Source organism: Hyperolius riggenbachi, chromosome 6 (assembly GCF_040937935.1).
Source record: "Hyperolius riggenbachi isolate aHypRig1 chromosome 6, aHypRig1.pri, whole genome shotgun sequence".
NCBI classification, from domain to species: Eukaryota; Metazoa; Chordata; class Amphibia; order Anura; family Hyperoliidae; genus Hyperolius; species Hyperolius riggenbachi.
Genome location: NC_090651.1, coordinates 333,364,470 through 333,388,648, shown reverse-complemented (window position 1 = coordinate 333,388,648; position 24,179 = coordinate 333,364,470). Strand labels below are relative to the sequence as shown.

Sequence of the window (24,179 nt, the reverse complement as noted above, 5' to 3'; positions counted from 1 at the left end):
GATGCGACCAATCTTGGACTGGAATTGGTCGCATGTATATATCATACATGCTGCTTGGGAGAGTGGTGGTAACAGCGAGCGATATCTGGACAAGCAACAAACGTCACGAAACCCCCGATTCTTCCTCTTCCATTTGCACCCCTTGGTAAACGCCGGCAGCGTGCGAAGCCCAAATGGAAAAGGAAAAAGCGGAAGACGGAGGGGCATCGTGCCGTGGGTGACACAGGATTCAACAAACTGCGCCTGGGGCAAGATACCCGCTTGCCCCCCCCTAGATCCGTCCCTGAGGACAGGTAATGTATAGATGCACACAGGGGGGCACATTTATACACTGGGGGGCAGTGGCGAGGCAGCGGACTTGGACAATTACCGAGAGATTTAATGCTGAAAATGCGATCGTGAATCGGCCTGTGGTGTATGGGCAGCCGACAGATCTCCCTCTTATCGGATCATTGCTAGATGTAAGGGCACCTCAGCTCCCATTTACCTATTATATGTACAGTCTCATCAGAATGCATCACCCAGCAGTGACCAGGCCCCCTGCTTACAATGTGCAGTTCTAGCCCTGTGATAAGATAACACTGGGTAGACAATCAGAAGCTTGTACAGTGCATTCTGTAGTGAAACTGCCCCATTCAGTGAGCTCAGCACTGATTGCCTCTCCTGGGGTCAGTGCTGCTCTAAACTACAATCAGGTGTCAGCTCAATGATAACACAAAATGAAGTGTCACATTGTGACATGGCTGCACCTCTCTCCATCACACTCACACTTCAGACTGGGGCCCCGAAGTATCCCTTCTAATTGCTGCCAGCAGACTCCCCCTCCCCGCTTGTGACCGGGTGACTGCGGGGTCGTGAACTGGTGACCCAGGGGTCAGGGTTAGGGCACAGACACCCTTTCATGTGGCACTGTGGGGGTCTCTTGAGGAACTGGCCAGTTTATCAGCCTGGGGGCAGCCAGAGATAGCTTGACAGTATCTGCATGCCTTCACTGAATCTGATCTGCCTCTTAGCATGGAGCTGCAGATAGGTTCACTGTGTTGTGTAGTTTGGAGTTTCAGCAGTTAGAATTTGGATAGGATATTTCAGCCTATTGAAATTAATAGGCTGCTTCTGAATTCGCATGCAAGAAAAAAAAAAACAACAGCAGGTCGACAGCATTTTTTTTGCATCAGCATGCAAATCCCCATGGCCATGCATGGCAATGCTAGAGAGACTCTGATGTGTACGCGCATCATCACAAGTGCCAACGTGCATCTCGGAAAATTACAGCTCTGATATTTACCACATAGCAAGGAAATGAACAGCGCTACTTAAAAACAGGCAAGTGCCTACCTGCAAAACAGTGCAAGCCCCACTTGTGGGATATAATACACACCGAGCATACACATATATGATATTTACCGCCCATAAACACGGTTAAGTTCCACACCGTTCTGCCGCGGTCTGCCGTTCAGCCGTGGTGAGCTCCGTTACAAGCCTCAGTCGATGCCAGTCAGAGTCTACTGCACATGTGCAGACCTCCAGCGCATGCGCAGTAGACCCGCAATGACTTTACTGAGCCTCGTAATGGAGCTCACCAGGGCTTAACGGCAGACCGCGGGAGGACGGCTTGGGACTTGGGAGCTGTAGTGTAAGTCATCTCTGAGTCCCAAAGGATGCCAGAGCTGACACCTTAGGAGAAACGGGGGGTAGGGGGGGATCAGGCATGTATGGGGAGTTGTCCTGATGGCCACCACTCCCCCTGTTCTCCTTTGCCCCTCTCCTTTCATACCTAAATGCCCCACCCCCTGGCAGCCTCTTCTGGGTCACTGGAGTCAAGCATCAGTGCGCAGGCACTGGCCCAGCTGTGCACTGATCCCCGACTCCAGCGACCCGGAAGAGGCTGCTGGGGGCTTTAGGTAAGAAAGGAGGGGGACACAGGAGAGCGGGAGGAGCAGTGGCCATCAGGACAGCTCCCCATACATGCCTGCTGCCCCCGCTTCTCCTAAGGTTTCAGCTCTAGTATCCTTCAAAGAGGAACTGTACAGAAAATAACATCATGAATAAAATTGCTTATTTTTAACAATATTAATTTATAGATTATTTAGTCAGTGTTTGCCCATTGCAAAATATTTCCTCTCCCTGATTTACATTCTGAAATTCCTCACTGGTGGTGGCATCTTTAGTCCTGTCAAGTGATCTGTACGGAATGTTCGTTACTGAGAGTTCTTTGCACAGAGGGAGATATTTCTTGCTTGGCAGTTGGAAAAAGCTGTTCTTTCCCGCAATCAAATGAGGTTCACAGACAGAAAACTGTCAAGACCTAGGTCATGACATCACACTGTGGGAGGGGTTTCAGCACAATATCAACCATGCAGACCCCCTTGATGATCTGTTTGAGGAAAAAAGGTAAATATTTCCTGTGGGAAAGGGGGCATTGAATGAAGTTCAATGCTCGGTTAAAGTTCCTCTTTAATAGTATTTGCGCTAGCGAGAGAACTATATACATTATAGAAAAGTGCTAAGAAGATGTCAGCGTCAACTAATAATAACTGTCCCTTAAAGAGAAACAGTGATCAAGAATTGAACTTCATCCCAATCAGTAGCTGATGTCCCCTTTCCCATGAGAAATTGTTTCCTTTTCTCAAACGGATCATCAGGGGGCTCTGTATCGCTGATATTGTGTCGAAAACCATCCCACAGGAAACTGTGAGGACCATGGTCCTGGCAGTTTGCTGTCTATGAACCTTGTTACATTGTGGTAAATAGCTGTTTACAGCTGTTTCCAACTGCCAAAAAAGCAAGCAGCATCTCCTTCCGTGACATCACCTGCCAGCAGTAAAAATGTCATTATGTGATAAATGTCAGAATGTAAATCAGGGAGAGGAAAGCTTTTACAACGGGCAAACGCTGACTAAATTATTTATACATAATTATTGTAAAAATTAGGCACTTTTTTACAGTTTTTGACCCCCTTTCACCTTCAGAATTGCCTTAATTATACGTGGCATTGATTCAACAAGGTGCTGAAAGCATTCTTTAGAAATGTTGGCCCATATTGATAGGATAGCATCTTGCAGTTTATGGAGATTTGTGGGATGCACACCCAGGGCACGAAGCTCCCGTTCCATCACATCCCAAAGATGCTCTATTGGGTTGAGATCTGGTGACTGTGGGGGCCATTTTAGTACAGTGAACTCATTGTCATGTTCAAGAAACCAATTTGAAAATGATTTGAGCTTTGTGACACGGTGCATTATCCTGCTGGAAGTAGCCATCAGAGGATGGGTACATGGTGGTCATGAAGGGATGGACATGGTCAGAAACAATGCTCAGGTAGGCTGTGGCATTTAAACGATGCCCACTTGGCACGAAGAGACCTAAAGTGTGCCAAGAAAACATCCCCCACACCATTAGACCACCACCAGCAGCCTGCGCAGTGGTAACAAGGCATGATGGATCCATGTTCTCATTCTTTTTACGACAAATTATGACTCTATCAAGACTCATCAGACGAGGCAACATTTTTCCAGTCTTCAACTGTCCAATTTTGGTGAGCTCGTGCAAATTGTAGCCTCTTTTTCCCATTTGTAGTGGAGATGAGTGGTACCGGGTGGGGTATTCTGCTGTTGTAGCCCATCCGCCTCAAGGTTGTGCATGTTGTGGCTTCACAAATGCTTTACTGCATACCTCGGTTGTAACTGTTAATTCAGTCAACGTTGCTCTTCTATCAGCTTGAATCAGTCTGCCCATTCTCCTCTGACCTCTACCATCATCAAGGCATTTTCGCCAACATGACTGCCGCATACTGGATGTTTTTCCCTTTTCACACCATTCCTTGCAAACCCTAGAAATGGTTGTGCGTGAAAATCTCAGTAACTGAGCAGATTGTGAAATACTCAGTCCGGCTGCTCTGGCGCCAACAACCATGCCACTTTCAAAATTGGTTAAATCACCTTTCTTTCCCATTCTGACATTCAGTTTGGAGTTCAGGAGATTGTCTTGACCAGGACCACACCCCTAAATGCATTGAAGCAACTGCCATGTGATTGGTTGTCTAGATACAGTAACTGCATTAATGAGAAATTGAACAGGTGTTCCTAATAATCCTTTAGGTGAGTGTATACTGGGGGCACCTATACCTGGCTACCTACACTGGGGTTGGCGTCACAATTTTTATACCCTCGCCCTGAAACTAATTTAGCCTAGAAACTGCCCTGATTGGAAGCTTAGCTACCAATGTGCTATCTGCATCTTGCACATGGGGGGGATCTTATACTCGTGTCGGCTTTTACTCACCATTGGTGTGCTGATCCCTCATCGTGTACCTCCGATAGCTTCCCCAGTATCCTCTTCCATATCCCTCGGCAGATTTGCTTCTCCCACGTCGATCACCTGTTCCCTAGAGATTGGTTTTGATGTTGCCAGGCTGCGCAGCTCTAAGGCCAACCCCCCGATCCACGTAACAGTAGCATGGATCGGGAGGTTGGCCTTAGAGCTGTGCAGCCGCACTTGCGGCTATGCGTACCGCACAGCCGCGGCCAGCTCCGGCCGCCATCTTTGTACAGGCTGGAGTGCCCGAACCGGACCGCGCGGTCAGGGACCGTTTGGGGGGCTACTGAGCGGCGGGGACCCGGCAGAACGGCACGGAGGGCGCGGACGGTGTCCTCCGTGCCTGACAAGCTGACGCAGGTAGCTAACTTTTTTTATTTTTTTTTCTAAAATCTTGGCCTCGTAAGTCCTTTAAGAACTTTTATGTTATACTTGCCATCTCGTAAATGATGCACCCATTGTGTCACCAGGAGAGTTAGGCTGAAGTGTACCTGCAGGACAGAGCTTACAGGTCTTGTAGAGATGACACAGGTACAGGACAGAGAGTTCAAAGGTTAAAGCTGACCATGTAGATAGGAATGGATGCATAAAACAGCTTTACTGCCCGTCACTCAGCCACCCCTAAACGAGGCTGAATTTCTGGTGCCCTAGGCCATGGCCTATGCGGCCTTGCCAGAAATCCGGCCCTGTCTGGCGGCAAACTATTTTATTTTATTTTTTTTGTATTGAATTAAATACAATAACCTGTGCTGAATTAAAAAAAAATAATTGCAAAAAAAAAAATGTTTGAAAATTATTTGTAATTAATTGGACCACATTTTGCAAAGCAGCTGGACTTGCGGCGGTCAGACAGGTGAGTGATTTTAATGCACGGACACCGGGGGGCACATTCACATTTGGGGTGACAGCAGTTCAGGGTTCAGGCACGTTCGCACCCAATCGACCACGTCAGCCCAAGATTGTCCAGCTTGCTCCATCTATATATTTAACCAAATTCAGACCATGCTAGATGTATGTGCGAGTAGATCAGCGGGCATTTTACTCTGTGTCGATGTCAGCTGATGTCTGCTCATCTAAACATCCTTGCATATCTATAGAGTTTTTTATACTCTAGTGACTCCTCAGAAGCCACGCCCCCATTTAACCACACCCACTCTTGCCACCTCCTGCCCACACTTGTGTTCTGTTCTGGCCTTGACTCGGGTCCAGGTGTACTGCGCTGTGATGTGTGTGTGTTAGCATGAGACGGCTTGTCTGAACATAAACATATCCGGGATGGCATGTCCCCGCCAGTCTCAGAGCTGTAAGAGGAGTTGTCTGTATTTAAGAAGTAGGAAGCTGTCCTGACCCAACCACGGGCTATAAATAGCTCCCGCAGCTCGCTTTCTATCTCTGGCCTCTGTTTCTAAATCCTGACTGAGGAACAAACTTTTCCTCCAGCCCTCCCACATGGCTGGGATGCCTGTCCCCGTGTCCCCCTCTTCTTGGCGTCCTTCTTCTTTGCACTCCTAAATAGAATTTCTCCTGGCACACTGCCCCGGCAACTTTCAAACAGCAGCCGCACCCTGGGATGAGGTTCTAGTGTGAGAGCGAGGGAGCCTTCTAAAAATACCCTTCCCGAAAAAAAAAAATGTGCCCCACGTGTATAAGCGGACCCCCCACCCACCCCGACCTCGGCTCCCTCTCTTTCCGTTTTTAATTCCTGCTGCGGATTCTTCTCCTTTGGGTCATGTTCCCTCTCGGAGTGAAGGCTCTTCACACTTTCGCTCTTCCTCTTTCTCCTGTAAGTTGCTATTTCTTCCTTTTTTTGTCTTTCTATATTGTTTTTTTTCCTATAACTTTTCTTCTGTAGCTACTGGTTTCCTTATGTTCCGTTTCTAAAGATTTGTCTCTGGAAATGTATGGAAAAAATTATTGTTAGTGCTGCAGTAATACTAGTAGTAGTAGTAGTTTTGTCTCTAAATATACCATCAGCCAGTGGTGTAAATAACTACAATTCATGGGCCCCCCAGCGAAAATTTAAGGGGGCCCCCACAATGTTTCCTTGCTTCCTCTTGGTGCTACTAACGGTCTTGAGGCCCATCTCACAAGGGTCATAAAACTAGTGTGGCCATCATGATCTTTACACCCATAACAAGTGCAGCCACAAAAACACCTGATCTGTGTATAGTATAGTCCCCTGTATAGGAGGAAGGGAAGGTTAGTAGATGGGCTCCCCACAGCTCTGAGCCCCCCTGCGATCGTAGGGGCTGCACCCCTCTAGTTAGGCCCCTGCGGTCAGCCTATTTATTGAGTACTTATTGCAGCACTGTATCATCAGGGATGGGTAATGCCGCCAATAGTAAAATATTGTTCATTTAAATTACCAATATTTTACTGGGCACTGTCTGGCACCTATTCTAAATGTAACCCTCCGGTATATGTGCCCAACCCTAACCCCAAACCTAATGCCTAACCCTACCCCCCCCCCCCCCCCCTTAGGTGCCTAACCCTAACGGAGACAGGTGTTCTCAGCTGCATAGTGCATGCTTTTTACTGGTATTGTGGCACTGCAGGGAAAACTGCCTAAAAAGAAGACTCCCTACCTAATGCCAAAACATAGACCCGTCCCCCATGTAAGTTCCTAACTTTGACCTTCGCCCCCCAGATGCCTAACTTTAACCCTCCGTTACCCCCATAAGTGCCTAGAAATTGGGCTCCCAACGACCGATACTCAGTGGTGTAGCAATAGGGGACGCTGAGGTTGCGACTACACTGAGGCCCTTGGGCCAGAGGGGCCCTCCCTCAACCGCAGTATTGGCTCTTTATTGGCCCTGTGCTGGAAATAATCACTTCTATAGATGCTTTGAATAGTAGTCATCATTAACAAACTACCATTGAGGCTGTATTGTGCCTTATGATATGCTTGTTTGTTTCATTTGTTTGTTTGTTTGTTTTATGAAAAAAAATTCAATACAATTTTATCTGTTAAAAAGAAAAATGATATTCTGTTCCCCATCCCCTGCTAGAACCTTTGACACTGTGTTTGTCCTCGGCAGGTTTTGGTGCACAGCATCAATTGTTATGTATAGAGTGCTTGGGGGCATGGGTAGTAACGCCACTGCCAATACTACTATGTAATATCTGATCAGCTAGAAGCTGCAACAGGCGACCGGCTGGGTGCCCCATTACAGAGAATGAACACAGACGCCTGACAGATGCCTGCCAATCTCAGCGTCCAATTGACCTGATCCACTAATTATTTATCTGGTACATCAAAATAGCTAAGCAATAATAATCCTGGTGGATTGAAGCAGTGATAGCAGCTAATGCTTGTTCTATTTTAAATTCCGTTTAGTGAGATTTTTTTTTTAAACCCCTGGTTCCCCTCCTCACTCTCTGTTGGTATAAGGTATTAATAAAATACTGAAAATGTGTAAAATATTGTAATATATTTGCATTATCAGCATTATCTGCTGACCTTTCTGTCAGCGAATAGCAAACTCTCCAACTCCTCCCCTCCCCTGATGGCTGAGCCACCCCATCCATTATCCCAGAGCTCCCCAACGCTGTCCTCAAGGCCCACCAACAGTACATATTTTGCAGGAAACCAAAAACAGCACAGGTGAGATAACTAGTGTCTCAGCAGAGCTGATTAACTACCTCTGTGGATTTCCACATCACCTGGACTGTTGGTGGGCCTTGAGGACAGGGTTGGGGAACACTACATTAACCCCTACTGGAGGATGGTTCCATCTATCCCCACATGTACAGTAGGAACTTTAATGGCATATATGATAAAGTATTTATATTTTTATTTATATTATCTTATTTTACTAGGAAGAGGGAGAGAGAAGCTATGGGCTTGAAAAATATTTGTCTGGATGGGGGCATTAAATGGCCTGTTTTACACTCCAATTTCTGTACCTATGTCAATAATTCTAGATCATAAAAACACATTCATTTGAAAACTAAACTCTAACATTGGCTGTCCAAGAGACCGATTCAAAGATTAAAAAGATACCACCGGCACATAACGTTGATGGTAACTGACACAGCTGGGAATTTCACAATATCTCAATGTGTATGAAGTTAATACCAATCAATGATTCGAAAAATATATAGCCATGTATAGCAATTAAACTAAATAAGTTTTCTATCCACTGATGCGTTTCGTGCTCTCAGACAGCTTCCTCAGAAGCTGTACAGAAATAACTTGTTAAGAGACAAGCCAAAAGACACATGCTTGGGTATGTAAATCAGTGTGAGAGGTAAAATGAGTGAGAGAAATTGAAGTTCCTCAGGTTGAATTGAAGTTCCTCAGGTTGGTCAAAGGTCTACTGGAGAGAAACGTAGCCTCTCTGGGGTGATCAGAAACACGGGCAACGCTCAGCACACTGAATTTCACTGAATTTCACCACTACTGTTCAGCTCAGGTATCCTTTAAGTGAATGGAGCTTTGTATCACCACTTTGGGGTACCTATTGTAGGCAAGCAACGCACTGATCTCTGTAGGGAAAGCCGATCCTCCCTTTATAAATATGGCGATTTATAAAGGGGTGATCTGCTTAAAAAAAAAGTCACTCCCTTTTCAAATCACCACTAATTTATAAATAAGCCTCTAGGAAAATGAGTGCCAAGAGGCAAGTTTAAAGGAAACCTGAGACGAAGACAACACAAGGTTTTATACTTACCTGGGGCTTCGTCCAATACCTGTAGTCTGTGGCCTCCCTCAGTGTCCTCCCGACTCCCTCCATTCTCCTGCTGTCAGCCAACTACTTCCTTGGTCATGCTCCCATGGAGGGAGTGTACTACGCCTAGACAGGTAGTTAAGGTTTGTAACCGAGCAGGCGCAGAATGCTACCGCCAAAGCTGCGTATGCGCAGTAGTCCCTTTACCGAGGTGGACAGCGGAGGAACGTATGGGACTGAGCAAACACCGTGGGAGCCCATGGACTAGAGGGGGTGGAGGATGCACCATGTAAGTATAAATCCTAATGTTTGATTCATGACAGGTACACTTTCAAATATATAAGAATGAAAAAAATCACATCGTAATAGGATATTGAACAATACAAGAAAATCCTTTCCGTGAGATTGCTTTATATCAGGTGGCGGGAAGCGAGGTGGGCTGATAGTTTTGTTGTTGTTTTCAGGATGGCAGCCAACTATAAATATCTGCCAGTGACAGGCAGCTATTAAGGCTGGGATTTCCCTTCCTTTTGGGAGATTTCTCTACTTTCCTGTTGTGTTTCTGGGACAGGAAGTGAGAGGAAATTGCATCACCAGGGACGCCAGTGTGGCGTGACCGCATCACCTCCTCCCTCTATCATAGAAAAAATTGCTTTAAAGGAATACTGTAGGGGGGTCAGGGGAAAATGAGTTGAACTTACCCGGGGCTTCTGATGGTTACCCGCAGACATCCTGTGCAGCCACTTACTGATGCTCCAGCCCCGCCTCTGGTTCACTTCTGGAATTTCCAACTTTAAAGTCGGGAAACCACTGTGCCTGCGCAGCCGTGTCCTCGCTGACGTCATCAGGAGTGTACTGCGCAGGTGCAGACTGCACTGGGCCTGCGCAATACACTACTGGGAGTTAGGGCACGGTCGCGCAGGCGCTGTTGCTTTCCAACTTTAAAGTCAGAAATTCCACAAGTGAATTGGAGGTGGGGACCAGAGCATCGGTGAGTGGCTGTGCGGATATAGAACGGCTGTGGGGGCCATTAGAAGAGCCCCAGGTAAGTTCAAATCTTTTTCCCCCGACCCCCCTACAGTATCCCTTTAAGTTTCCAGTTTCCGACATTTAAGCCCGTTTCCACGTTTGTTTGTTTTTTCTTTTTTTTACAACCCCTGCCTACCACAACCCTAGTGACATTTTGGGTTGTCCATTGCTCTCCCCCATACCCCTCTTTCCCCAGACTCATTGGGACCCCAGAAAATTCCAGCATTGATGTCACACAGGGGCTTCCATGCTGGTCTTGTTTGGATTCTGGAGGCTGGCTGCTGCCTCACCATAACAGTCCACCCTCCCACAATGACAATTAGCAGGGGGGGTGTGGTGCTAGTGCCATTTCCCCCATCCCTCAGCGCCAGTGCTACCATGAAGTCACATGAATTTTATGATTCAGGTCATACAATCTAGGAAGTGGCTACAGTAGAAGACAACCACATAGTGAAGTGCCTGCTCCTGTACTTTAGCTTATAACTGTACAGCAGTGTCTCTCCGTAGGCTTCTGATGTCACATGACATGCATCAGGAGCCCCTGCTTTTGCACTGTGATAGAGGAGAGGACAAGGCTCTGGACTAGATGATTGTACTCCACCAGATGTGGAAGTGGAAGATAATAGAAAGGCAGGCCCCCCCTTAGCGCTATGCACCTCTTATATCATAGAAAGGAGGGGGGATGAATCTGTCTGCCTTCTTACTAAGGAAAGGGGAAGGGTACAGGCTGGTGTACATGCTTCAGGGGGCAGAAACTTCAGAACCAGCCTTGCCCTTCCTCTGCCTTTGATGTGCGGGGAGGCATGAGAGGTGTGTTCAACTCTAGGGATAGGGGAGGACATGTGTGTAGCACCACACTGTGGGTACCGTCTTTGAAATTCACACAAAAACAATAGGCAGCCAGTGGAAGCAATCTGCACAGTAAATCACTAGAGGGATGGCACTTGTCTGGGGACCCAGGGGTGCTGCTAAGGTTTTTTTGGCCCATCATTAGTCTTCCCCAGCTATAGGCCCCAAAGGTGTGTCTCCTCCCCCCCCCAGTATAGGCAAACAAGGTGTCCCCAGTAAAGGTAGCCAAAGTGTCCCCCCAGCAGAGCCGGGCCGAGGCATAGGCTGGAGAGGCTCCAGCCTCAGGGCGCAGTGTAGGAGGGGGCGCAGAATTCATTCAGCTGTCATTCCTAATTGTGTTTGAAGCAGAAAGAAATAAGAAAAGGGGATACATAGCAGTGACTGCAAGCCAGATAACTAGAGATTAAGGTGTTGGGGAGGTTGTGGGCCCTATGGCGCCTCTTAGTCTAATAGCAATCAGTGTGTGACAGCTGGGGTGGCAGGGATAAAGGGGCGCACTTTGGTGTCTCAGCCTTGGGTGCTGGAGGACCTTGTCCCGGCTCTGCCCCCCAGTAAAGGTTGCCTAGCCCCTCCCCCTTCTGCCATTGAGCATTGGTGTCAATGGGGGTATCCCTAATACTCAACCCAAAGAGAGGAGGGCAGCGCACAGTAACCATGTAGCACACTTGTAATGCAAAAAATGAGCAGTGACCTCACTTCCGCATCTGAGGTGTACTCCGTGGTCTCTGCACTGTTATACCCTCTGTGCATGCTGCCGCTGGTCTGAGCTCTGAGTATGAGGTGCGGGGAGGCAGAGGTGGCCATACAAGTCACAAACAGGGCGGTTCTGGCAGTATAGAAGGCCCCTGCTGTGGGTGAGGCCCCAAGCTGCCGATTGGTTTGCCTGGGCCTAGCTGCACCCCTGGGTGGACCTGTACACGCTGTTGTATGGACCTTTAGGATGAGATTGAAAAAATAGTATGACCTAGCCTGTCACTACTCTCACACAGAACCCTCCCCTGGCAACTAATAACCCCCTCCCCCTTTGGCAACGAATAACCCCCCTTTGTGGGCAACTAATAACTCCTTGGGCAACTAATAGCCCTGTATGTTGAGTTGGCGCGAGGCTGTGCTGTGCGTCTGTTATGCAGTACATGAAGCAGATACATAAGCGCAGAAGCAAATGTATGCTCCCTTGATGGGCATGCTAGAAAGTCAGAACGTCGGCAGTGTTGGCAGGTTGTAAGGTTGAAAGTAGTTAAAGTGTATGAAAAGTTTCAGTTTTCTTTTTTCTATTTCCTGAAAGGGCATTTACCCCCTGCCCCGATCCACTCAGTGGCTTCAATTCACTAAGATCATGCTGGAGATAATACATATCCAAAATGAAAAAAGAAAGTTCCCTAACAAAACCGCACCACTCCATCAAGTATTCAGTTATAATAAACCTTTATTAAGTACAAGAAATAAAAACACTAAAAACAATGGACAAAGGGGCACATGATGCTATAAATATTATACATGTCCACAATATTGCATAGATCCACCAAGCCTATATTACACCTCCTCTATATTATAGTAACAGGACGCTACCACATGATAATCATGTATATGGAAAAAAACATCAAAAGATCCCCAGCAGTTGTCAACCACATATGTGCAAACCTAAATTATGTGCAAAGAATATTGTATAAAGTGCATAGTGCCATCAAGGAGTAATGAGGTATAGTAACCATTCATGGAGTAGAAAGTATTAAATACCGTGCAAGAGTGTAGAAAGGTAAAAGTTGCAAAGTGTCATGAAAAGAGATAAGAAGCTGCAGCTTACCGAGGACTGGGAGGGATAGGCAGGGGAGACCAGTGTGCCCCTAAACGCCGTCGCGATTCGCTGCCTGTAATGCGCAGCTTCGTCTGGATGAAGCTGCGCATTACAGGCAGCGAATCGCGACGAAGCTGCGCATTACAGGCAGCGAATCGCGACGGCGTTTAGGGGCACACTGGTCTCCCCTGCCTATCCCTCCCAGTCCTCGGTAAGCTGCAGCTTCTTATCTCTTTTCATGACACTTTGCAACTTTTACCTTTCTACACTCTTGCACGGTATTTAATACTTTCTACTCCATGAATGGTTACTATACCTCATTACTCCTTGATGGCACTATGCACTTTATACAATATTCTTTGCACATAATTTAGGTTTGCACATATGTGGTTGACAACTGCTGGGGATCTTTTGATGTTTTTTTCCATATACATGATTATCATGTGGTAGCGTCCTGTTACTATAATATAGAGGAGGTGTAATATAGGCTTGGTGGATCTATGCAATATTGTGGACATGTATAATATTTATAGCATCATGTGCCCCTTTGTCCATTGTTTTTAGTGTTTTTATTTCTTGTACTTAATAAAGGTTTATTATAATTGAATACTTGATGGAGTGGTGCGGTTTTGTTAGGGAACTTTCTTTTTTCTTTTTGGATATGTGTACACTATTATAGTTCCTTTCTGCACGCTCTGCTAATTGCCCATACTTATGGTAGAGTGGATGGTGCTTGCCCAAATTTGTTGTGATTGCGAGCATGCTGGAGATAATAACGCAAGAGAAAACTTACCGCAGCACATCAATCTTGCCTTATTAAGGTGTAGAGATACGTTTTCACAGTGAGACAGCTATCTAATCTCTTCAGTCCTTAAAGGGGAACTGAAGAGAGAGGTATATGGAGGCTGCCATGTTTATTTCCTTTTAAGCAATACCAGTTGCCTGGCAGCCCTGCTGATCCTCTGCCTCTAATACTATTAGCCATAGCCCCTATACAAGCATGCAGCAGATCAGGTGTTTCAGACTTTAACCTTCCTGGCGGTAAGCCCGAACTGAGTTCGGGCTATGCCGCCGGAAGGCACCGCTCAGGCCCCGCTGGGCCGATTTGCATAATTTTTTTTTTGCTGCACGCAGCTAGCACTTTGCTAGCTGCGTGCAGTGCCCGATCGCCGCCGCTACCCGCCGATCCGCCGCAATTCCTCTCGCCGCGGCCGCCCCCCCCCCCAGACCCCGTGCGCTGCCTGGCCAATCAGTGCCAGGCAGCGCTATGGGGCAGATCGGAGTCCCCTCTGACGTCACGACGTCGATGACGTCGGTGACGTCATCCCGCCCGTCGCCATGGCGACGGGGGAAGCCCTCCAGGAGATCCCGTTCTTTGAACGGGATCTCCGGATCTCCGATCGCCGGCGGCGATCGGAGGGGCTGGGGGGATGCCGCTGAGCAGCGGCTATCATGTAGCGAGACTTTGTCTCGCTACATGAAAAAAAAAAAAAAAATTTAAAAAAAAAGATTTGCTGCCCCCTGGCGATTTTTTTGCAAACCGCCAGGAGGGTTAAAGTCAGATCTGACAAGACTAGCTGCATGCTTGTTTCTGGTGTTATTCAGATACTACTGCAGAGAAATAGACCAGCAGGGCTGCCAGGCAACTGGTATTGATTAAAAGGAAATAAATATGGCAGCCTCCGTATACCTCTTACTTCAGTTCCCCTTTAAAGGAATCATCAGCTAAAATAAAAAAAAAAATCCGCTTTACTCACCTGGGGCTTTCTCCAGCCCCTTGCAGTCGACTGTCCCACGCTGACAGCTCCACTCTCTGCCGCCGTCCCGGGCTCCCCGCACGGCTGCACCATGTGGCGAGCCCGGGACGGCGGCAGAGAGTGGAGCTGTCAGCGTGGGACAGTCGGCTGCAAGGGGCTGGAGAAAGCCCCAGGTGAGTAAAGCGGATATTTTTTATTTTAGCTGATGATTCCTTTAAGTTACCTCCTCTGTAGTTATTTTCACATGCGGTTAATTAACAGCCTGTCATTAACTTTAGAATTCTGGAGTTATTTTAAGGATTGAAGAGTTAGCTTTAGAGATCTCAACTTAATTTAAAGACAGAAGAGTTAACTTTAGGTTTGCCTGACGTAAAATGTTTCCTGAATGCTACATGCCTTATCACCATGGTGATAACTCTAGAAATGTTATTAAAGACAGGCGATAAGCTTAGTGAATTGAGGCCATTACTCATGTTTTTTTTTTTTTTTTGCAAAAGAATAAGCTGATGAGGCTACATTGTACTTGCCAACATTTCAGATCATTTTAAGGCCTCTTGCACACTGCAAGTGATTCCGATTCAGATTCCGCTTTTTAATCAGTTTTTACATCAGCTTCAGATTCCGATTTGCAGTTTGCTCCCTGCACACTGCAAATCGGAATCTGAATCAGATGTAAAAACTGATTAAAAAGCGGAATCTGAATCGGAATCGCTTGCAGTGTGCAAGAGGCCTTAGGGACACTTTGCTGAATAACAAGTAAGTCTAATTTTGTGGAGTAGTGCTGGACTGGGGACAGGATGAAACATTATATAATGGATGATAACATGTTTGTGGAGTGGTGACTGAACATAGATTACAAGCTGGCTGATGGCAGTGAGGGTGCGCATTTATCCCGGCTATATAAGGGGCGCGGGACTTTCTGATGCGCCAGAGCTCTCTGAAGCTGAGCCGGGTCTCTTGTACACAATGAATGGCAGAGCCAGTGAGAAGTACAGCCTGGTCAGAACTGTGGCCACGTTACAAGATGATTGTCAGGGGAACTTGTCAAAGCTCCCATTGCAGAGATACCACACAGAATCTACTAAATCCCCACCCTGGGTTCTGTAAGCCACTGGAGTCCTCTTGTAGAGGCAGGCTTGCCCTGCAGGGGGCAGCGACTTATTGGAGGGGGACAGTTATATCTGGGCAATCATCGTATAAATGTGCAGTTCCTTAGCTACTTGTAAAAGAAGTCAGATGTTAGGTGGCCATACACTTATAGATCTGCAGCAGATTCGACCATCGGATAGATTTCTGTCAGATGCCTGTCAAGTCTAATCTGACAGGAATCCATCTGATGTGGGCCACACACTAGGAACAAATTTCCAATAGATTTCAGAATGAAATCTATTGGAAATCAATCTAAATGCATTATTGGACCATTAGATCCAATGCAACTCTATGGGCCATCGATCTGCTTCCAGCAGCAGATCGTCCTACGTTTTCCATCCGGTCAGATAGATCAAATCGTCCAAAATTGGCCACAAATCGATCGATAGATTTGAAAGAATCAATTTCTGATTGATCGATTCCATAGAATGGAGTGTATGGTCCCCTTTAGGCTAGGTTTCCACTTGTGCATTTTGTTAAAGTTGATGGGCTGGAAACAGGTAAAGTGGTAAGTATCCGAGCAGCTTTGACAAGGAGTTAATTGGGTCAGATCATCTCCAAAATGGTGGGACATGTGTATTAGAGTGGTTGGTACCAACTAAAGTGATAATAATATGGACAAGTGGTGGACTGGTGGTAGAATCATGGGCACCTTAAGACTCAATGATGCAGGTGGGGATTAGAGGGTGGCCCATCTGGTCCAATTACCCAGAAGAGCTACTGGATCACAGACTGCTGAAAAGACCTGATGCCAGCTATAGGAGGAAGGTGTCAGAACATAGAGTGCATCACAGCTTGCAGCATATTTGTGTAACTACAGTCCGAGTGCCCATGCGTACCTCTGCTCACCACTGAAAGCACCTACAATGGGCATGTGAGGAACAGAAGTTGACAATGGAGCAATTGAAATAGGTAGCTTGGTCTGATGACTCTCGTATTCTGTGGCCTCCAAATTTTCCAAAGCTCAATCCAATCAACTGGTGGATGGAGGTGCCCAAAAATACGGATGGAGGTGGCCAAAAATATAAAAATTTAATAAAAAAAATAAGAAGGAGAAGTAGTGGTTGGCTTACCTCTCCTGGAGTAAAGAGCCATTTGTGTCTACGTGCAAATGAGTTTTATTGCACAAAAATAATGACAACGCATTTCAGGGGCATCTTCCGCTTCTTCAGGTCAATCGTAACTATGTGCCTGTTGGATTAGGAGATCACAAATGAACCTCAATCAAGCATCTGTATGATGCCCTGGAAGTCCCTTCTTAAACATATGCAATTTTTTGCATTTCAGAGGCATTGAGAATCGCTATGCGAACACCTGTGGCATGTGAAAAAAATTCAGCAGGCTGTCAATTTTTTTGCCTGCAAAGCTAATAAAGTTTTGCATATAATGGTAACAAGCCCATAGACTTTCATTAACGGGAATTTTCGTTACATGAAAACATATACTTTCGATGTAGTGGAAACTCTCTGCAACCCTGCTGTGCTCAGAAGTGACTCAGGTGAGGACTGTAAATAGCAAACACTTGTAAAGAGACCTAGCCCAGGTTTGCTGAGGGTCGGCCAGTACTTCTCTGTTGGGGGGATGTAGGGAAGTAGTTTTGTAGAATTCTGGAGATCAGCTCTAGAATAGGTAAGTGACAGTCACAGCAGGTACCGGTATGGGACATAGTGCGTTTTCTAGTAGCCAAATCGTACTTTTTATAGCGTGGCTTTTACCTAACATGTGCTCTAAAGCTCCACTAATTGCTCCGAATGTCACTGTGGCGCGGACCTTAAGAGCAGTAAACATCGGGGGGTCCACAATGTGGCCAGACCTCCAAGAACATGGAAGACAAAGCTAATGCTCCGGCCTTGCCCCTTTAACGGGAAGGTCTTTAAATTATACATCATGTCTTTTATGGTCTTGGTCACTCAGCAATGATGATTACTGATTCTCCTATAGTTTATGACAGGGACTGAAGCCTTTGGGAGAAGGGAAATATAAAAGTTATTTATGAAGCTGTAAACATGCCATGTGACAGTCACATTACTACCAGAGCCTGAGTACAGCTGAGCTTAAAGTGCAGCATTACTGTCCAGTAGGGATGGCAATGTGTAGTAGAAGTTATGGAGAAGCATGTGGTCTGTTTGACCAGCTGATAGATTTGTAAGGTTCTGATTTGCTGGTCATGGTCTTCTGTAATGCTGGGAATACACCATAAGTTTTTTCAGCAGATAGATAGTGTAACGATTGGTGTCAGCAAAACAGATTTTCTGATTATTGATGATCTGCAATATCACCAATAATACAGATGCTATACCTGATTATGTGGTGATCTGCAGAATCACCAATAATACTAGTATAGCCAGACACAGGACAACCAATGTGCGGGTATGTGTTTGGTGCAACAGTAATGAGTAATAGGAGATCTTCCGAGGAGCGGGTGATTCAGACAGTACTGCAGTCAATGATCACCTGAGGAGGAGGTGATTCAGACTGTAATGCAGCCAGTGGACACCTGAGGGGCAGGGACCACTGACTGTGCTGCAAAGATGATCACCTGAGGAGCAGGTGATTAAGACTATACTGCAGCCAGTGGACTCCTGCGGAGCAGGGACCACTGACTGTGGTGCAAAGGCTGATTACCTGAGGAGCAGGTGATTAAGACTATACTGCAGCTAGCGGACACCTAAGGAGCAGGTGTTACAGACAGTGCTGCAAAGGCTGATCACCTGAGGAGCAGGTGATTAAGACTATACTGCAGCTAGCGGACACCTGAGGAGCAGGTGTTACAGACAGTGCTGCAGCTGAGCTTCACCTGAGAAGTAGGTGAAGACTACTACAGATCCCTCACCAGTGGCTAGGCCCACTGGTGAGGACAGGAAGGTCAGACAAGAAGAGTAGGCAACGTACGGACAGATAAAGTACAAAGACAGAAGGCTGATTCAGTGTCAAGTTCAGGCAGAGTTTGGCAACAGGAATCAGATGGGCAGAAGTACAGAATCAACAAGCAGGAGAATAGTCAAAGGAAGCAGAAGGTCGTAACAGATAATACAATGCAATTAGTTCTTTAAGCTATCAACAGAATCTGGCTAAGTGTGGATCCCCAGCTCCAGCCGGTTCTAGCGCACTTTGGGATCTGACTAGGGTCTGAGCGCTTAACACGTTAGCATTCGCAACAGCAGACACGGGGCAACTGAGTGACAGACTAGTACTATATATACAGAGATGCCCCGCAGCGCCGCCCCCGTCACTCAGCCAATCCAAAGTACCGTTGGAGTCAGTTGACTTGGCAGATCAGCTAACTCCCCTTCTATTTGTATAAAGGTCCTGTCGCCTGGTGCGCGCGCGTGTAGCCCTCAATCTATGTGCAATAGAAGGACCAGGCAGAGTAGCAGCATGTAACTGCGCGGCAGAGGCCGCTGGCTGATACGCGGAGATAGCCGCCATGCCGCTTGCCTCTGCGGCGGTATCTCCGCTATCTATTACAGTACCCCCCCCCACCTGAGGAGTGGACCCCGGACACGTCCTACCCGGCTTCTCAGCATGTAACTTATGAAACTCTTTTTTCAAATCCTTAGCATGCATGCGACAATCCGGCACCCATGTTCTCTCCTCCAGACCATACCTCTTCCAGTGGACCAGATACTGTACAGAATTCTGCACCAATCGAGAATCTAATATCTTCTCGATCTCATACTCAGGTTGGTCGTCAACCATCACAGGGGGGGGGGGGGGGAGAGGAATCCACGTGCACCGCAGGCTTCAACAGAGAAGCATGGAATGAGCTCAAACCTCTCATGCTGGCTGGGAGATCATTCGCATATGTGACATCATTAATCTTTCTGGACACCAGGTATGGGCCTACAAGTCTGGGTCCTAACTTAGGTGACGGTTGTTTCAACGCCAAATGCTAAGTAGATACCCACACCATGTCCCCTGGAGAAAACTTCCACTCTACAGACCGTCTCTTATCCGCCTGTTTCTTCTGAGTCTGGAAAGCCTTTCCCAAATTCCTCTTAACTAACACCCAAATCTCCTTTAATGCCCTTTGCCAATCCTCCAGGGCCGAAAACGGAGTAGATGCCACAGGTAATGGAGAAAACTTGGGAGATTTTCCTGATACCACCTGAAAGGGGGAAAATGTGAAGAGGTACTGTTCAAATTATTATGCGCAAATTCCGCGAATGGCAGGAACTTTACCCAAACTGACTGTGCATCTGCCACATAACACCTGAGGAATTGTTCAAGGGACTGGTTAACTCTTTCGGTCTGACCATTGGTCTGTGGGTGGTAGCCTGATGAAAATGAAAGGTCCATACCTAACTGATGGAAAAAGGCTCTCCAGAATTTCGACACAAACTGGACTACCCTATCTGACACCACATTCTCCGGAATGCCATGCAGCCGGAAAACGTGCTGAATGAAGAGATCAGCTAACTCCTGGGCCGAGGGGAGTCCTTTCAGAGGGACGAAATGAGCCATCTTACTGAACCTATCAACTACCACCCAAATGACCGTCTTGCCCTCAGACCTGGGGAGTTCTCCTACAAAGTCCATAGACAAATGAGTCCAGGGTTTATTTGGCACTGGTAGGGGTTGTAATGTACCCACTGGTGCCTGGCGAGAGGGCCTACTTCTAGTGCAAACTGAGCACTCTCTCACAAACTGTTTACAATCAAGTGCCAGCGAAGGCCACCATATACATCTAGCCAATAGATCTTGAATCCGGGCAGCCCCGGGATGCCCAGCATTCTTATGGGAATGGAATAATTGTAAGAGTTGTAGGCGAAAAGGAAGTGGTACGAACATAACCCCCCTCAGGCTTTACTTCTGGAATGTCCAGTTGGTAAGGCCCCAGAGTAGCCGTCCAGTCCTCCCAGGTTTCAGTAGCTGCCAGTACCACTTTTTGAGGTAGGATGGTCTCAGGGGTTGAAGGCTGAACTGTCTCTGGCTCGAAACACCTATATAGAGCGTCTGCTTTGACGTTCTTACTACCTGGTGTATACGTTATGATAAATCTAAACCTTGAAAAGAATAAGGACCAGCGGGCCTGTCGGGGACTAAGTCTTTTGGCCCCTTCTATGTACTCCAAGTTTTTATGATCTGTATAGACTGTGATGGTATGTTCTGCCCCTTCCAGCCAATTGTGCCATTCTTCAATGGCTAACTTAATGGCCAAGAGCTCTCGATTACCAATATCGTAGTTCCTCTCAGCAGGAGAGAACCTACGAGAAAAAAAGGCACATGGGTGTAGTTTGCCTTGCAGACCGGAGCGCTGAGACAGTACAGCCCCAACCCCAATTTCTGATGCATCGACCTCAACAATGAAGGGGAAGGTGACATCCACATGTCTCAGAATGGGAGCAGAACAGAACAATTTTTTCAATGTGGCAAAGGCGGACTGTGCCTCTGCCGGCCAGTGGTAAGTGTCAGCCCCCTTTCTGGTAAGATTGGTGAGGGGTGACACTACAGAGGAGAATCCCTTGATGAATTTTCTGTAGTAATTGGCGCAGCCAAGAAATCTTTGGAGTGCCTTCAATCCTACAGGTTGGGGCCACTCCAAAACAGCAGAGACTTTTTCTGGATCCATGGAGAGACCAGAAGTGGATATAATATATCCCAAAAAAGGAACTTTGGTGACCTCGAAGAGGCACTTCTCTAGCTTTGCGTACAGCGAATTCTGTCTTAATTTTCTTAAAACAAACTTGATGTGCTTACGATGTTCTGATAAATTAGGAGAGAAAATCAGTATGTCGTCTAGATACACTAGCACATTTTCCCAGCACCTCCCTGAAAACTTCATTGATTAATTCCTGGAAGACGGCAGGGGCATTACACAACCAGAAGGGCATAACCAGATACTCGTAATGCCCGTCGGGCGTGTTGAACGCCGTCTTCAATTCGTCACCGTCCCTAATGCGCACCAGATTGTATGCCCCTCGCAGATCTAATTTGGAGAAGATACTGGCATTGGTCACCTGAGCAAACAAATCGTCAATCAGAGGCAACGGATAACGATTTTTTACAGTGATCTTATTTAAACCTCGATAGTCAATACAAGGTCTAAGCCCACCGTCCTTTTTCTGTACAAAAAAGAACCCAGTCCCAGCTGGTGACCGGGAAGGACGGATGAAGCCCTTGGCTAAGTTTTCTTTAATGTATTCCTGCATCGCCAGTTTCTCGGGCCCTGACAGATTATAAAGATGACCTCTAGGGGACATACAACCAGATCTTAATTCTATGGGACAATCAAAACTACGGTGGGGCGGGAGTTTATCTGCAGACTTTGGACAGAACACGTCAGCAAATTCTGCGTACTGTACTGGCACCCCTTTGACCTGTATCTTGGTTGTGCAAACAGCAACTCTCTCCAAACAATGATGATGACAATGGGTTGACCAGCTCTGTAGCTGACCTGAAGCCCAGTCAATCTGAGGGGAGTGGAGTTGCAACCAGGGCAAACCAAGAATAATAGTAGAGGTTGCCATTTGCAGGACAAAGAACTGTAATTTCTCTTTATGTAACAACCCTATATTACACAATAATAAGGGGGTCTGGGAAAGAGGCTGTCTACACTGTAATGGGGAGTCATCTACCGCTGTAACCAAAATCTGTCGGTCTAAAGGGAGTAAGGTAATCCCCAATTTTTTTACAAAGTCATAGTCTATAAAATTGGCTGCAGAGCCGGAGTCCACAAAGGCTTCTGTGGATGTGGTCTGACCTTCCCAGGTAATGGAACAAGGAAGGAGCAAACGATTATTGTTTAGAGGTAAAGACTGCTCGCCTAGGGTATTACCTCTAACTACACCTAGGCGGCAGCGTTTCCCGACTTCTTAGGGCAATTTTGTACAATGTGACCCTCCTCAGCACAGTATAGACAGAGTCTTTCTGATCTTCTGCGATTATTTTCCACTTGCGTCAACCTAGAGTGTCCGATTTGCATCGGCTCGTCCGGAGGTGACGAGGGTGGAGAGGAGGCGTAGGAGACAGATCTTACAGCATTTCTGCCACGGGTCTGTTTCTGATAGCGTAAGCGGCGATCTACCCGTACTGCCAAAGAAATTGCGTCGTCTATGGATTTGGGCTCAGGATGTCCTAACATCAAATCAGAGACTGCATCGGACAATCCTGACAGAAAACAGTCTAGCAATGCATATGTTACCCATCTAGCTGACACAGCCCACTTCCTAAACTCCGCAGCATAAACCTCCACCGGATTACGACCCTGCCTGAGGGTCTTTCGTTTCCTTTCAGCAGTGGTTGCCCTATCCGGATAATCATATATAATGGCCATGGCCTTAAAAAATTCCTGAACTGAGGATAATGCCTCATGCTCTGAATGAAGACTATATGCCCATGTTTGTGAATCTCCTGACAAGAGGGTCTTTAAATGTTACCCTCTGGTGCTCTGTTCCTGACAGGTTAGGCCTCAACTCAAAATAAGATAGCACACGATTCCTAAAGTTCTGAAAGTCAGATCTATGCCCTGAAAACTTCTTGGGCACGGACATGCGAAGGTCTGTAACTGGAAGGGATCGCACTGTATTTATTGTCGATTGAAGTTCCTGAACAGCCCCAGCCAGTTGTGTAATCTGGGTTTGTTGATTAATAATCACCCCGGAAAGACCGTTTACCGCGGTGGTCAGGACTTCAACAAGACTACGCAGTGCGTCCATAATGTTTGGTCTGCTGTTCTGTAGCGATTGGTGTCAGCAAAACAGATATTCTGATTATTGATGATCTGCAGAATCACCAATAATGCTAGTATAGCCAGACACAGGACAACCAATGTGCGGGTATGTGTTTGGGGGCAACAGTAATGAGTAATAGGAGATCTCCCGAGGAGCAGGTGATTCAGACAGTACTGCAGTCAATGATTATCTGAGGAGCAGGTGATTCAGACTGTAATGCAGCCAGTGGACACCTGAGGGGCAGGGACCACTGACTGTGCTGCAAAGATGATCACCTGAGGAGCAGGTGATAAAGACTATACTGCAGCTAGCGGACACCTAAGGAGCAGGTGTTACAGACAGTGCTGCAGCTGAGCTTCACCTGAGAAGTAGGTGAAGACTACTACAGATCCCTCATCAGTGGCTAGGCCCACTGGTGAGGACAGGAAGGTCAGACAAGCAGAGTAGGCAACGTATGGACAGATAAAGTACAAAGACAGAAGGCTGATTCAGTGTCAAGTTCAGGCAGAGTTTGGCAACAGGAATCAGATGGGCAGAAGTACAGAATCAACAAGCAGGAGAATAGTCAAAGGAAGCAGAAGGTCATAACAGATAATACAATGCAATTAGTACTTTAAGCTATCAACAGAATCTGGCTAAGTGTGGATCCCCAGCTCCAGCCGGTTCTAGCGCACTTTGGGATCTGACTAGGGTCTGAGCGCTTAACACGTTAGCATTCGCAACAGCAGACACGGGGAAACTGACAGACTAGTACTATATATACAGAGATGCCCCGCAGCGCCGCCCCGTCACTCAGCCAATCCAAAGTACCGTTGGAGTCAGCTGACTTGGCAGATCAGCTGACTCCCCTTCTATTTGCATAAAGGTCCTGTCGCCTGGTGCGCGCGCGCGTAGCCCTCAATCTATGTGCAATAGAAGGACCAGGCAGAGCAGCAGCATGTAA

General features: G+C 46.9%; 1 protein-coding gene across 1 annotated transcript in view; it reads left to right on the top strand.

Moving 5' to 3' along the window:
- Positions 1–6,079: 6,079 nt before the first annotated feature.
- The window catches only part of ERF (ETS2 repressor factor), a 179,499-nt gene continuing 161,399 nt past the window's right edge, over positions 6,080–24,179 (top strand). Inside the window, exon 1 of the mRNA XM_068241494.1 lies at positions 6,080–6,097. The gene's annotated coding sequence lies outside the window, so the exon portion shown is untranslated. The remainder of the gene's footprint in view (positions 6,098–24,179) is intronic.